The sequence below is a fragment of the Mirounga angustirostris genome, unplaced genomic scaffold (genome assembly GCF_029215605.1).
Source record: "Mirounga angustirostris isolate CCGP_5_RB_7025 unplaced genomic scaffold, mMirAng1.0.hap1 SCAF_4, whole genome shotgun sequence".
NCBI lineage: Eukaryota > Metazoa > Chordata > Mammalia > Carnivora > Phocidae > Mirounga > Mirounga angustirostris.
The window spans coordinates 114,547,776-114,561,804 of NW_026991712.1; the positions used below are offsets into that span (position 1 = coordinate 114,547,776).

General features: G+C 37.9%; 1 protein-coding gene across 1 annotated transcript in view; it reads left to right on the forward strand.

The window, feature by feature from the left end:
- HFM1 (helicase for meiosis 1) overlaps nucleotides 1–11,265 on the forward strand; it is a 129,029-nt gene extending 117,764 nt beyond the window's left edge. Inside the window, exon 40 of the mRNA XM_064588835.1 lies at nucleotides 1,043–11,265. The gene's annotated coding sequence lies outside the window, so the exon portion shown is untranslated. The remainder of the gene's footprint in view (nucleotides 1–1,042) is intronic.
- Nucleotides 11,266–14,029: the final 2,764 nt, after the last annotated feature.

Genomic DNA, 14,029 nt, shown 5'->3' on the forward strand with positions numbered 1-14,029 from the left:
GTACATGGTCATTTTCTTGTCCCTTTGATTTTTGGTTTTTCTTTTCCACTGAAGATGTGGACTTCTCATGCTCCATATTTTTCAATGTGGAGAACTTTAATTCATTGTCCTACTTTGTTTTCATTTTGAGAATGGACTTTAATCTCTATCATCCTTTCCCCCCTGTTATTATTTGACCTCTTATGATCATGTTTTTAATCATATATTTTTTTTTAAAAAAAAGATTTTATTTATTTGACAGAGACACAGCGAGAGAGGGAACACAAGCAGGGGGAGTGGGAGAGGGAGAAGCAGGCTTCCCGCTGAGCGGGGAGCCCGATGCGGGGCTCGACCCCAGGACCCTGGGATCATGACCTGAGCCGAAGGCAGACGCTTAACCGACTGAGCCACCCAGGCGCCCCAATCATATATTCTTTTCTGACCTTCAGCATTTTCTTTCCAGGGTGAACTTTCTTGATTTCCCTATTTTTCATTGTGTCTGCTTTGACTTTCTTCTCTCCTCCTTCCCCTCCTACCTTTGTTTCTTGATGTTGCTTTTCTCTGTCCCCTTTCTGGCTTTCCCCTCTGTACTCCTGTTCTTGCTATCCATGGTACTCCTTGCTTCTCTGCCAGTTCTGTCATGGCTTCTAGATCACATCCTTCTGCTCCTGCCCTTAAGTTGGCTTCTTTCTCTTGTTCTACCATTGTAACTGCCTTTTTTTTTTTTTTCATTTTTGGAAGCTTTATTTTATAGTCTCACCCCATATACCAGTTTTCCCCCTGAGAACCACAAGCACTTTAAAAATATCATATAAATATTTCTTATAGTATCCCTTTGATATTGGGGCAGATAAAAGAACCTCAGTTTATGGGTGACAAAACTGAGGTGATACTCCAGGTCACATGTTTCTTAAACTATTGAGAAGTGGCATCTGGTTTACAAGTCTTCTTGTAGCTGACAGAATTAATTTTTGTTGAAAAAATGGGACCATTTTACCATATTTCAACCTCCCCTCAACTATGGATAAAGAGAGAAGAAAGGCTCTTTTTTTTTCTTTTTCAGAATCCTGCTGGGCACCTTATCTCCTATGAATTTGTCTGTGAGCCCAATTTCTTCTAGATGAGAGTGAGGTACTGGGATGGTGGCTGAGGCTGCTGGATGAGTAAGGACAGACGAGTAACTGTTGATGAGTGAGGACCATTGTAACTGCCTTGGGTTGTATTTCCCTTCTACGTTGTGCATCTGTTCTTTTACTTACTTTTATTATGATCGTGCTCATGCTCTTTGATTCTATTTAAACTTCTCTTTAATTTTACCCCTTTCCTGATCTTTTCCTTTAGACTCAGACTTTTTCTTTAATATTCTTATGATCCCTTTCTCTACTCCTTGACCCCCATCTTCTTTATTCCATTATGCTTTGTATTATGTTTATTTTTGTATTATGCTTTTCTTAACTCTTTGACTTCTTTTTGCTCTTACTCCCACTTTTAGATTTGGCCCCTTTCTTCACCTTGTTTTTATTATATTTATCATCTTTTTTCTGAATTTCTTCTAATGTCTCTCTCTTTACTGTTAGATTAATGGTCTTTAGCTTTCTTTTCCTCTTCACTTTTTCTGTTTGGACTCTTGGACAAATGCCTATGATCAGTTATAGTTTTCTCTTTTACTCTAGCTGGACTTCTTTGATTTTCTTTTGTTTCAGTTTCTTTTGTTTAACTCACTCTTTTTTTTTTTAAAGATTTTATTTATTTATTTGACAGAGAGAGACACAGTGAGAGAGGGAACACAAGCAGGGGTAGGGGCAGAGGGAGAAGCAGGCTTCCCGCCCAGCAGGGAGCCCAGTGCAGGGCTCCATGTGGGGCTTGATCCCAGGACCTGAGCCAAAGGCAGATACTTAACAACTGAGCCACCCAGGTGCCCCTGTTTAACTCACTCTTAAGCTCCTTTGTTCTATCTTTCACCACTGGATACCCTCATTCTTTGGGCTTTCTGAATCTCTTGCCTCCAATGTGAAGCAGTCTTACTATGTCTGAAATGTCCCTTGATCTGAACCTGGAGGGAGTTCGATAGTCCTTGGTCCTATTCCTTTAATTTCTTTGCTAGACCTACTAACTTAAAGTCTCCTCTGATATGAAGCAGGCTGGAAGTTAGGTAGATCTCTCTCTCTATCTCTCTCTCTCTGTTTTTCCTTTCTTTTTCACCAGCTTTAGGAGCACTTTTTCTAATTAGGAATCTATTTTCAGGAATAGGAGGGAACTCTTCTGGATGGACAATACACTGGTGTTATGCTTTAAGATTTTCAAGCTCACTTTCACTAAATGTGCTTTTCTTGCTTTTCTTTCGTGTGTGTGTCTGTGGGGGGGGAGGATTTTTTCCTATGTTTCTTTTTTCTTTTTAAAATTTCTCTTCAGGGGCTCCTTGGTGGCTTAGTTGGTTAAGCATCAGACTTGGTTTCGGCTCAGGTCATGATCTCGGGGTTGTGGGTTGGAGCCCCATGTAGGGCTCTATGCTCAGTGCAGAGTTGGCTTAAGATTCTCTCTATCCCTCTCCCTCTGCCCCTCCCCCAACCTGCGCTTGCTCATGCTGTCTCTCATTAAAATAAATAAAATCTTTAAAAAGAATCTAAAAATAAGATAAAATAAAATAAAATTTCCCTTCAGAAGTACTTTCAGAATCAGAATAGGACTGAGAATCTCTTGAGCTGTATGAGTCACTGGATGAGGAGGTGGAGGAGGATTTATGCCTTCTCTTCTTTCTTAGCTCTAGTTTGGGAGTTAGCTCTCCACAACTGAGTATCTATCTCAGCAAATGGTTTGCTCACTGCATCTGTTTTCTGGTTTTCTTTCTCCCACAACTTCCTGAAAAGAATTCACTTCCCGCAAAACAACATGATACCCATCTAAATGAGAAGTTGGGTTTTGTGGTTTTGAAGAACTATGAACCTTTTGTATCCTTCCCCCTGTCACTAATAAGAGAGATTCTCTGTTATGTTTAACAGAGAAACTCTCATCTTCAAAATATCCTCCATTAATAGATTCCCCTTCTCCTTCATTTTCTTCACTGAAGTCACCATCTGAAAATCTTTGACAATGTTGCAAAACTGAAAACTCTTATTATATAATGGCTTCTGAGTTAATTTCCCTGACCCCTTTTCACCTGTAAAAGACAAAAAAATTTATCCCATGTTTGGGGGAACACATCAGAAAAAATTCAAAGACAACTCTTCCAGCAGGTTGATTATTAATGGCAATGTCAAAAAAAACCCCCCACAAAACAGCGAGTATGCTGAATCTTTGTTCCAATGGCTCCAATACTTCAGTCTTTAAATAGAGAACAATCAAGGATAAGTTGGTTCAATCAAGGGCAACTGATCTAATCCTTTCACTCCTGCACAGGTAGGTATACTCTCTTCTTCCTGGGGTACTGTCCTTTAAAGTGCTTCAGATCTACAGCTGCCCAGAAAAGGTACTGAAGCCTATGACCACAGTCATTTTCACTGACTAATTCACTACAAAAGTTTTATTTTACTTTAAAAATTACTTTAATTTTTTTCTTTCCATTATTATCTGATGCATTTTTATAAGGGAAATAACTGAGTGGTACAATAAAAAATAATAAAGGAAATAATTGAATGGTACAATAAAAAAACCCTTAGATTCTAATTCAAAATTTCAACTTACAGAACTGGAAAACAGCCTACCAAAATACTAAATTATTTGCCCAGAGTTTCTCAATTAATCCTTGGTAGAACTAGAACTGAACCCAGATTGGCACCATTCTTTTCCTAGTTTAGTTCCTAATATTAAGGGTTATAACTCATGCCCATTTTTGTAATCTTTCTTTCATCATAAATGTAAAATGTACTTCGCTCTCTTCTTCCTTAAATGTATTAAGGAATTCTTTTCTAGCTATAAACCAAAATAGTTCAATTCTTTTTTTTTTTTAAAGATTTTATTTATTTATTTGAGAGAGAGAGAATGAGAGAGAGAGAACACATGAGAGGGGATAGGGTCAGAGGACAAAGCAGACTCCCTGCCGAGCAGGGAGCCCGATGCGGGACTCGATCCCGGGACTCCAGGATCATGACCTGAGCCAAAGGCAGTCGCTTAACCAACTGAGCCACCCAGGTGCCCCCAAATAGTTCAATTCTAAACACAATTTTACCCATAGCTGCTGCTGTACTTAACAGTTTTGAAATACTGTGCACGTAAGTATTGTAGTTTATGGTGTATGTAGATTAGAATGGTCTTGCTATGCATCAGTGTTTGAAATGACCAAATATCTTACTGTTCTTTCATTGAATATAGTGATTGAACAGCTGTTTTATACTACTTCTTATGTCATGAACTAGTCTTAGAAAGATGAATATGAGCAGGTCATGTTTCAAGGGACCCATCAGTGGTCCAGGTAACAATGATCACAATGCAACAAAAATATAGGACTTTTAAAGTTATCAAAGGTTTTTTGTTTTTTGTTTGTTTTTTAAGTAGGCTCCACACCCAGCGTGGAGAACAAGGCAAGGCTTGAGCTCATGACACTGAGATCAAGACCTGAGCTGAGATCAAGAGTCGGATGCCTAACTGACTGAGACACCCTGGCACCCCAAGGTTTTTAAAAAATTAATAATCATCACCATCAAATTATATTATCAGCAAGTTTTTCTAGACTCTATGTAAGATTTGTAGTGTCTGGACTTCTTAAGGAGGTAACATGCATACATAGTCAAATTTATGAAAAGGAAAGCTACACATTCTTTTGGGTAGTGGATTATTAAAAGAATGAAGTTAGAGGATGGAGTAAATTTGGAGAAGAGCAAAAGGTCACAGAGGTAACATATTGGCAGATTCTGGAAGGAGAAAACAAGGGGATAAAGGAACTAAAGAAATGAGTCATCCACATCTAGCAGACTGGAGTTAGGATCATTTACATGCATATAAGGTATGTAATTAATATTTACAATTTGGGCTGAAAGGAAATTACAAAATCAAGCACTTATCAACAGTGTATAAAATAATAATGTTTCTAACTAAAGAAAAATATTTTAGTTGGAAGACTTTTTTATTCATTATGGAAAGTTAAAGTATTTAAAATGTAGTTTTAGATGGAAACGATAAAACATACATCCCTCCCTACTTTGATGTATTTTTTAGGTATTAACCAATGTTGTTGGTTGTTTTTCTTTTTTTTCCTGTTGCCTCCTTCATTGAGGCAGCTAGACTATGAAGTAGACGTTCCTCAAGGAAGGGTTATCAAATCCTTGATTTTTAACATCTCAGATCTAAGATCCAGACTTGAGACAAAAGAATTGGAAAAATACCTGATGGATCAAAACCTGTTTTTCCTGTCCTCAAGACTGAAGATTCTCTAGACTTGGGGAAAAGGAGAGAAGTCAGAGGAAAAGAAAAGAGCTCAGATGCTGGGTACCTGAGAAAAAACCTGGGCTCAGCTTTCTCTTGGATTTATTCTGAAGTCGAGTGTGGTAAGGTTTAGGAAAAAAGAGAACACTCCTCTCTGCATAATTTTAGAAATTCGAGAGCAGAAAGAATGTCACTTTTCCAGTGTACTTTGAGAAGGTGGCAAGACTCCAGAATTCTCCCCACTCCCCCATGCCAATGGCACAGGAGCAATAGGGTCGAGATAGTGGTGTGGTAAGTTAGAGCTAAAAAGGGAGACTGAGGTAGCCTCCGTGCCCCCAGGAGAGCATGCAGAGTAGCAGAAGCATTTCCCATGAGTCAGAGGCTACTATAGGGATGAGGCAGGGCCGTTTGGTGCCCCATTCTTTCTCTCAATCTCCCAAAAGTCACAGAAACTAGTGTCCAACACAAGGAGGATGCAGCTGTAAACTTCATGGACTGCCAGTCAGGACCAGGAGGTGTGCTTCACCAGATAGTAGCATAGAGATGATGACAACTGACAACAGGTAATAGTCCCCCGGAACATACATTCAATCCCAGTATAAGGGGAGGGGAAACTGCATTGACTGAGATTGTTTTCCCAACATCTAGTGCAATGGGGGCTTGAAATAGAAATTAAAACATCTCTTGCATACTTGAGCTTATTAACTGAAACTTGGACCCAAAATATTATCAATAGTGATAGATTTGTGAAAGAAGCCTCATTTCCTAATATTATTAGTAAGAACTAACATCTTCAGATTGATCTATTAAAAATCATACAACATACTAACATTAACTGGTGTAGAAACTCAGATCTGGATCTCAGTCATCAGATAAATGCTCAAATGGTAAACATACCTCCTTTTAAAAAAGAAATTCCTATCATATCTACTACCAGTACTAGCCAACATTACTGAATATGTACTATATGCTGGACCTTGCCCTATGACTTGTGGCATATTCAATCCCTTCAATAGTCCGATGAGGTAAATACTCCCATTATGTACATAGATTTTATACATGAGGAAGTTAAATAAATTGCCAAAGGTTACAAAGCTTGAACTTTATGTGATTGGAGAACCCTTTGCATAATCATTAAATCATTCTGTCTAGACTGAAATACTGAAATACTACATCTTTAAAGTTACATCAAATCATCAAAATCCATGTTTTCCCCTAATCTTTAGAGTTTTTCTGTTGGAGAATTTAAGGCAAATTCAAGAGGGCTCTTAGCCAAGATACATCCTCTGGTCTCTGTCTCCAGTTTAACTCTAGTTTCCAGAGAAGCAAGGCTACTATGACCTTTTCCATAGATTATCTGATCAAGGCTACTATGACCTTTTCCATAGATTATCTGATCAATCCATTCCATAGATTATCTGATCATTCCATAGATTATCTGATCATAGATTATCTGACCTTTTCCCTGTGCAGGTCCCCTATCAACATGAGTAGACATCTTTTCTTCCCGTTTGACTCTGAAACTTCAGGTCACTTTTTTTTGTTTTGTTTTGTTTTGTTTTAGTTTTCACACTTAAGCTTTTGTACTTTAATCTCCTTTTCTGACCTGCCTCCCCTAAAGGCTACTTATCTTCCCTAGCTCAATGACTTCATTCTGAAACCCAATATTTTGGAGAGAGAGAGAGAGGAAAAAAAGGAGGCCCTGCTTTTAACAAAATCCTCTTAATAAGGGCAACTTGGTTTCGTCTGCCAGCGCTGTGTTATAAAGCTTCTCTGCTGCTATCAGTGAAAACTAGCCTAAATAAGAAAGAGAAGAAACACAGTGATTTGTGACCTTTTCTGGGATCACAATACTTCAGTCATATCTGCTTGGAATATGACTCTCATCTTGGTATTTTTTCCCCATAATATAAGTTATATGTGATTTTTTTCACATCTCTCATCTAGGAATATATTGTTTTGAAGAAAAGTTTGAAAGTTAAACACAAACTTCTACTGAGAGTACTTGATATCTATCTTATAAAAAATATGACTGAATAAAGTTACCCTTGAGGTTCTATTTTTATCCTTAAATTAAAGTTTAAAGAAAGAAAAGGGATTAGCAGTTATTATTAGATTTTTATGTTAAAAATTATGAACTTTCAATATATAAATTTCAGGTTTTTCCCAATAGGCTTTATTACTTCTTCTGATTGTCTTTTCATTTTCCTGTGCTGTCCATCAACCAACTATTTCCTATCCTTTTGGGATTTTCCTCAATTTCTGTTTGCATTACAATGTCATATTTCTTTTATTTTAAATGATTTTAATTTCATTTTTAATATATAGTGAGAACACACTGTAATGAGTTCATTTCACTACTTTTCAGTTTCAAAATAACTTTGTCTTTTGAAATTTTTGCCTCCTAAAATAAGTGAAGCATTTCAGAGACTTCATAGAAAGAAATATTCTCTTTTCTCTTTAAATTTTCTGTATTTATAGAAAAGAGTTCCATGTGTCCAAGCACTTTTATAAAGTAGAGGTATTTAGTAAAATAGAATCGCCAGTGTAATAAATATTTCTCCACTGGGATATTTTTGTGGCAAAATTATGTAAAACAATTTATGGCTTCATGCTCTTATGTTAGAAGAAAGATTGTTTTCTTTCTTTCATCACAATAAAAAGAGCTTTGCTAGATTTTTTCTGATTATGAAAGCTCATGCTTATTTATAGTAGCTATATTATAAAAATTATTCAGCAGTTACATGCAATAGACTTGTACATGTAGCAACATAGATCTAAAACACAGAGTATTAGGTGGAAAATGTAAGAAACAGAATGTGATACCATCTAGGTAAATTTAAAATATCTGTATAAAAAAAAATTTTGTAGAACTACAAACAAAAGATTTACATCAAATGCATTAGCATAGTGGTCAGTAGGGGGTGGTTTGAGTGATCTAAGAAGGAAATGGGGGTAAAAGAAGAAATTTCAGATAATACAGAAGTACAAAGAATTTAAAATCACCCTCAATCCCATTACTTAGTAATAATGACAGTGCGTATTTTGGAGTATAGCCATCCAGATCTCTCTCTCTCTCTCTCTCTCTCTCTCTCTCTCTCACACACAGGCTTTAATGTGGGATTATAATCTGCTTTTTAATCTTATTTTCATTTAAGAGTATAATATAAATTGGTTGATATAAATCATTTTTAATGTATTATGTGCATGGATCTGCACAACTTATTTAATGACTACCCTACTGATGTATATTTAGATTTTTTCCAGTTTTTTTAATGACTAATGTTACAATTAGCATTCTTATACATATATCTTTATCTATTTGCCTTTCAGTAGAAATGCACATTTAAATTATTGAAACAAATTGTCAAATTGCCTTCCAGAAATGCCATTTTTACATTCTAATATGAAACTTTCTGATTCTCACAAGGTTTTAAAGCTTAAAACACTTGCAAAACAAACCAACAGGAGCACCTGGCTGGTGCAGTCAGTTAAGCCTCAGACACTTGGTTTCAGTTCAAGTCACCATCTCAGGGACATGAGATGGAGCACCGCAGGGGCTCTGCGCTCAGCACGGAGTTGGCTAGGAGTTTCTCTCTCCCTCTAACTCTGCCCCTCCGTGCTCTCTTCCCCTCTCCCTCTCAAATGAATAAATGAATCTTAAACATGCAAACAAACAAACAAAAACCAACAACCAGGAACAAAAGAATCTCCATATTCCAGGCCATTCAAATGTCCAGATCTCATCAATAGAATTAATTTACTCACAGAGTCCTTCCCCTGCAATGGGATCAAAGACTACAAACCATGTTAATGTCATTACACAGCTGACGATATAGCACTCGCTTGGTCTGACCTATATATCAGGGACTGAGTGAACTAGAGCAAGAGAAAGCAGAAAGGATGCAACTAGAACTACCCCTCATCCCATTTACATGGGTACTCTTACTGAGTATATCAGCTTTTTTGCACTTGTACAGGAATCAGAATCTTGAAGCTAAAAAAATTAAAGCCTTTAATTACTAATAGCTGGGATCTGTGTTCTAAGTAGTTGGGAATTGTCTATTTTTCAACCTCATTTCTAATGTGCCTTTTATTATTTTTGGAATGTTCTGACCTCGTTGGCAACAGTTGAATTCGTTTTCAAACTTGGCCTCCAAATCAGACAGCAATTCCAGCCTGGTGGGGTGGGTGAGCTGGGCTGTGGAGCCAGGCTGACTGGGGGCCTTGTCCAAACGCATGTGCAGCAGGGCCTTAGGCTAGTCACTAAACTTCTCTGTCTCTATTTCCTAAGTATTACACAGAGATAAAGATACTCACTGGGCTGTATCTCCAGGATCTAGAGCAAATATTTCAACAAATATTTGTTAGTTAAAGTAACAATTAGCAATTATGAATGTGAAATGTCTAGTACCTAGAAAATACTCATTAAGTGATAGCTATTGTCATATTAACATAAGCTATGGGGAGGATGTTGAAGGAGAGAAGCAGAAAGCAAAAAATTTCAGATAGTCCAGATCACCGGTAAGAGTCCAAGATTAGATGCTAGGGCCAGTGTGAGTTTGAAAATGTGGAAATTAATATTGACAGTTTGGAAGAAGAGAGGGAGTTGTTCTGAATTAGGCTCAGTGTTCAGGGTTACCAACTGCCTGTCCAAATGGAAACTACACATGTGGCTTTTTAACAATGTGTAAATGTGAATAATCAACTCATCAAGGTAAAGTCCTTAAGCTTTTTCTACCCAATATCATTCCTATACCCAAAGCCATACTGCAGAAAGAACTGATAAATGCATGTTTTCTTAATGCTACTGTGTGGCAGGAATTTAAGTTATAATCTCTTTTCAAGGCACGTCTTTATTAAAAGGGAATTATTCAAAGCCACCTGAGTGGCAATTACTACATAAAGGCTAATTGACCTAATTAATCTAATGTGGGTCAATGACTCTATACTACCCAAAGAACATTTTCAAATGAAAGGGGGAAAAAAAAAAGGAACTCCAAAAGGAATTTCTTTAAGTGAACATCTTTAAATATTGTGAGTCTGTTTTATTTCTTGCACACAGATATAATATTGCAGCATATTATATTGCTGGAGTGGCTGAGCTGGGATAAAAAGAGATAGACTAATTCTCTGAGGATCCTGGGGAATATTCTGTTCATCACTCAGGGGAAGGCACTATATAAATTACATTATAACAATACTGCCTCTTTCTGATAACATAGCACCAAAAGAGGAATTCAACATGACAAGAAGTCAAATTTACTATCATACTGTTTTGATTCTCTTGGTGATGTGATAAAGTGCATGCTGATACCTGCTTTTTATTTGATTAACTTCAGCTTCTTTGAATGCCAACTTGTTCCATTTGAAGTACTGACTGCCAAATATAAACTGGGACTGATAATATCTGGGCCCTATGACTGAGGAGAGAATGTATAATATACACCTGTGGTAGGCAAAATAAGGCCCCCAAAGATACTCATGTTTTAATCTCCCATATTTGTGAATGTGTCAAATTACATGGCAGAAGGGACCTTGAACATATGAAGTTAAGGGTCTTGGGATGGGGAGAATATCCTGGATCATCCAGGTGGGCCCCATGTACTCACAAGCTGTTCTGATAAATGAAGGAAGTAAGCAAGAGAGTCAGAGAAGGAGATGGAAGGATGGAAGCAAAGGCCAGAGAGACAGAAAGAAAGGGAGACAGATTTGAAGAAGCTACACTGCTAGCTTCAATGATGGGAAAAAGGGCCCAAGTCAAGGGATGCAGGCGGCTTCTGGAAAAGTCAAGGAAATGGATTCTCCCCTAGAGCCTCCAGAAGAGATGTAGCCCTGGATTTTAAAGTCAAACCACCTTGATTTTAGCCCAGTGACACTGATTTTTGGACTTCTGACCTCTAGACGTGTAAGTAATAAATTTGTGTTGTTTTAAGCCAGAGTTTGTGGTGATTTGTTATAGCAGCAAGGGAAACTAATGTGCCACCTTGGGGCTCATGGCACAGAGCTACACTGATGTCATTTTAGTTGAATTGAAATGACTTTCCCAAACTGCACCTATAATCCAAGACCGAGCTATGACGTAAACCAGGGAAGCACCACAGCAGAAGCTCTTCCTTTGCCTTTTATTCATCACAAGCTCACTTTGCTAGCTCCTTTATTCTGAGGCTTTTAGAGAAATGGAGAGTGAGTGAGGGGCTTCCTAAGTGTGAGAAGAAATCAATCCTGTCATGAGTTAATTCCCCTCTCCTAGGGTTTTAAACCCCAAAGATATTTTCTAAAAGGATATTTTCAACCATAAACAGTGTCTTTTAATCAACTTGGCCTCTGTTCTGTACTCAAAATTAAACAAGCATGAACCACTTAGAGGATGAGGAAAATGTCCACAAAGCCTTTAGAAAGTGGTTAAGTGTCTTCACTGGGAGTGCCTGGACAGGATATGCCATTGCGTTAATAGGGTAGAATGGGAAGGAGCTTAGAGCAGCTGATCAAAATCTTACATGGGGCGGAGAAATTCAAAAAATGGTACTATGAACAGCCACTGTGCTAAGGAGCACTTACATCCGTTACGTAACATTATCCTATTATCCCATGCTTACCATCCCTACTTTTAACGAGGAAAGTAAAGCTGAAGAAATGGCACCATCCCTACTCCAAGCCCAAGCTGTTAACCTCCACTCCACATCAGAACTTCCCTGCCTATCACTCAGAAAATTTTCTATATGACAAAGTCATGGCAGATTTGTTGTTTTCTTGATGTTCTGAGTGTGCCACCCCAGCAAATTCTTGAAATTGCAGGGAGAGTTTGCAAGAAGAAATGTGTATATCACATACGACACCAAGCCAAGTGCTATTGCCAAATGCAGTCAGAGAATGGGCAGGTTGTGTGGTGCAAGCTTGGCTTTCTCTAAAGCGCACAGTTCTGATGGGGCCAATGGAAACTGATGCCCGTTAACTGATGACATGATAGTGACTCCATTAGAAGAAAAGCAAACAATGAAAATAATAAGTGCACATTTGGATTCTGACCATTGCAATCAATGGTCCCAGTGAGGAAGAAAAGCTGGAGGAATCCAGTGAGGTAGCAAACTTTTAGTTGGATAGCAAGTTTTCTGACGGACATGGGTGAACGGTGAACGGGCTGACACATACCCAAGGTCTTGGAGTAACTCAAGTCTTAGAGGAAGACAAATGTCCAGAAACAGGTAAAAATGCTAAAGAAAATTAAAAATTTAGAGCACGGGGAGTTCTGGGAAGGAAAAAGCCCCAGCTTGAAAATACTGATGCTAAGTTAGCTTATAGTAGCAGTGAAGAAAAGAACTTCTCCACTCCTATTTTACTACCTTTTTTTTTTTCCCCTGGGAAAGAAGACTGGAAGATTGACTGGAAAGAATGGAATAAATGTTAGTAAAAAGGATTGGAGCCCCAGCTTGTCCCAGATTCCACATCTGAACCATTGCATCCCAAGGGAAGGTAATATAATAGATTAAGAAAATGGGTTTTGGAGTCAGATACACCTAGCATCTACTTTATTCTCCTGGCAAGTTACTTAACAGTAACAGTCCAAATTTCAGTTTCTTCCTCTGTAAAAATTGGGATAATAGTCTACCTCATAGGGCAAGGGAACAATTCAACATAAAGTACTTTAACCAGTACCTGGCACATAATACTCAATGCACAGTAGCTATTCTTGTATCATTACTATTTTTATAGACTAAATAGTTGAAATCACAACAGAAGTCTTTAAGAAATTATGAAGAAAGACCAAATATTGTGAATAAGTAATCAATAAACCTAGAACTAATTATATTAAAGATGGTTTTACCAGTTTCCAGTGTAAATAGTGATCGCTAGGAGTGGTGTAGGTTTGGTAAGGTCATGCCAACCTAAATGCATTTTCCTTTTCTAAAGGGGTATGTATATACTGGAAATCAGGGGGATTTTATAGACAAAGAGTATTGGGATTTCAGCCTCACCAAGAATCTCATGATACCCTTATGAAAGAACTATGTGCTGGCTGTTCCAGGTAGGAAGATTTTTAACTTGTTGAGTAATCCTAAGGGTGCTACTTAAGAAATTTCATAACCCCAGAGGAAGGTTTCTGGGACAAATAACTTAGAGGTTGGCCCCTCAGTCCTAAATTGTTCAGCATTTTCAATAATGACTTTTATGCTAATATCTGCAGCATACTGATCAGTGAAAGAATGCTAGGATTCAAAAATTCTCATATGGCCCAAACAACAGACTAAATATAGAACAGTATGGAATTTTGTGGATACAAAATTCTATTCTTTTACTTTAGTCAAATATCAAACTCTGTAAGCAGTGTATAGGGTACACGTCCAAGCAGCTTATTATTTTTTTAAAGGTTTTATTCAAGGGGAACCTGACTGGCTCAGTCAGTCGAGCATGCAACTCTTGTTCTTGGGGTTGTGAGTTTGAGCACCACGTTGGGTGTAGAGATTACTTAAAAATAAAATCTTAAAAATACATATATAAAGGTTTGGGGCACCTCAGTGGCTCAGTTGGCTAAGCATTTGCCTTCGGCTCAGGTCATGATCCCAGGGTTCTGGGATCAAGCCCCACATAGGGCTCCTCGCTCAGCGGGGAGTCTGCTTCTCCCTCTCCTGCTCCGCCTGCCTATGCTCTCTCTCTGCCTCTCTCTCTCTGTATCAAACAAATAAAATCTTTT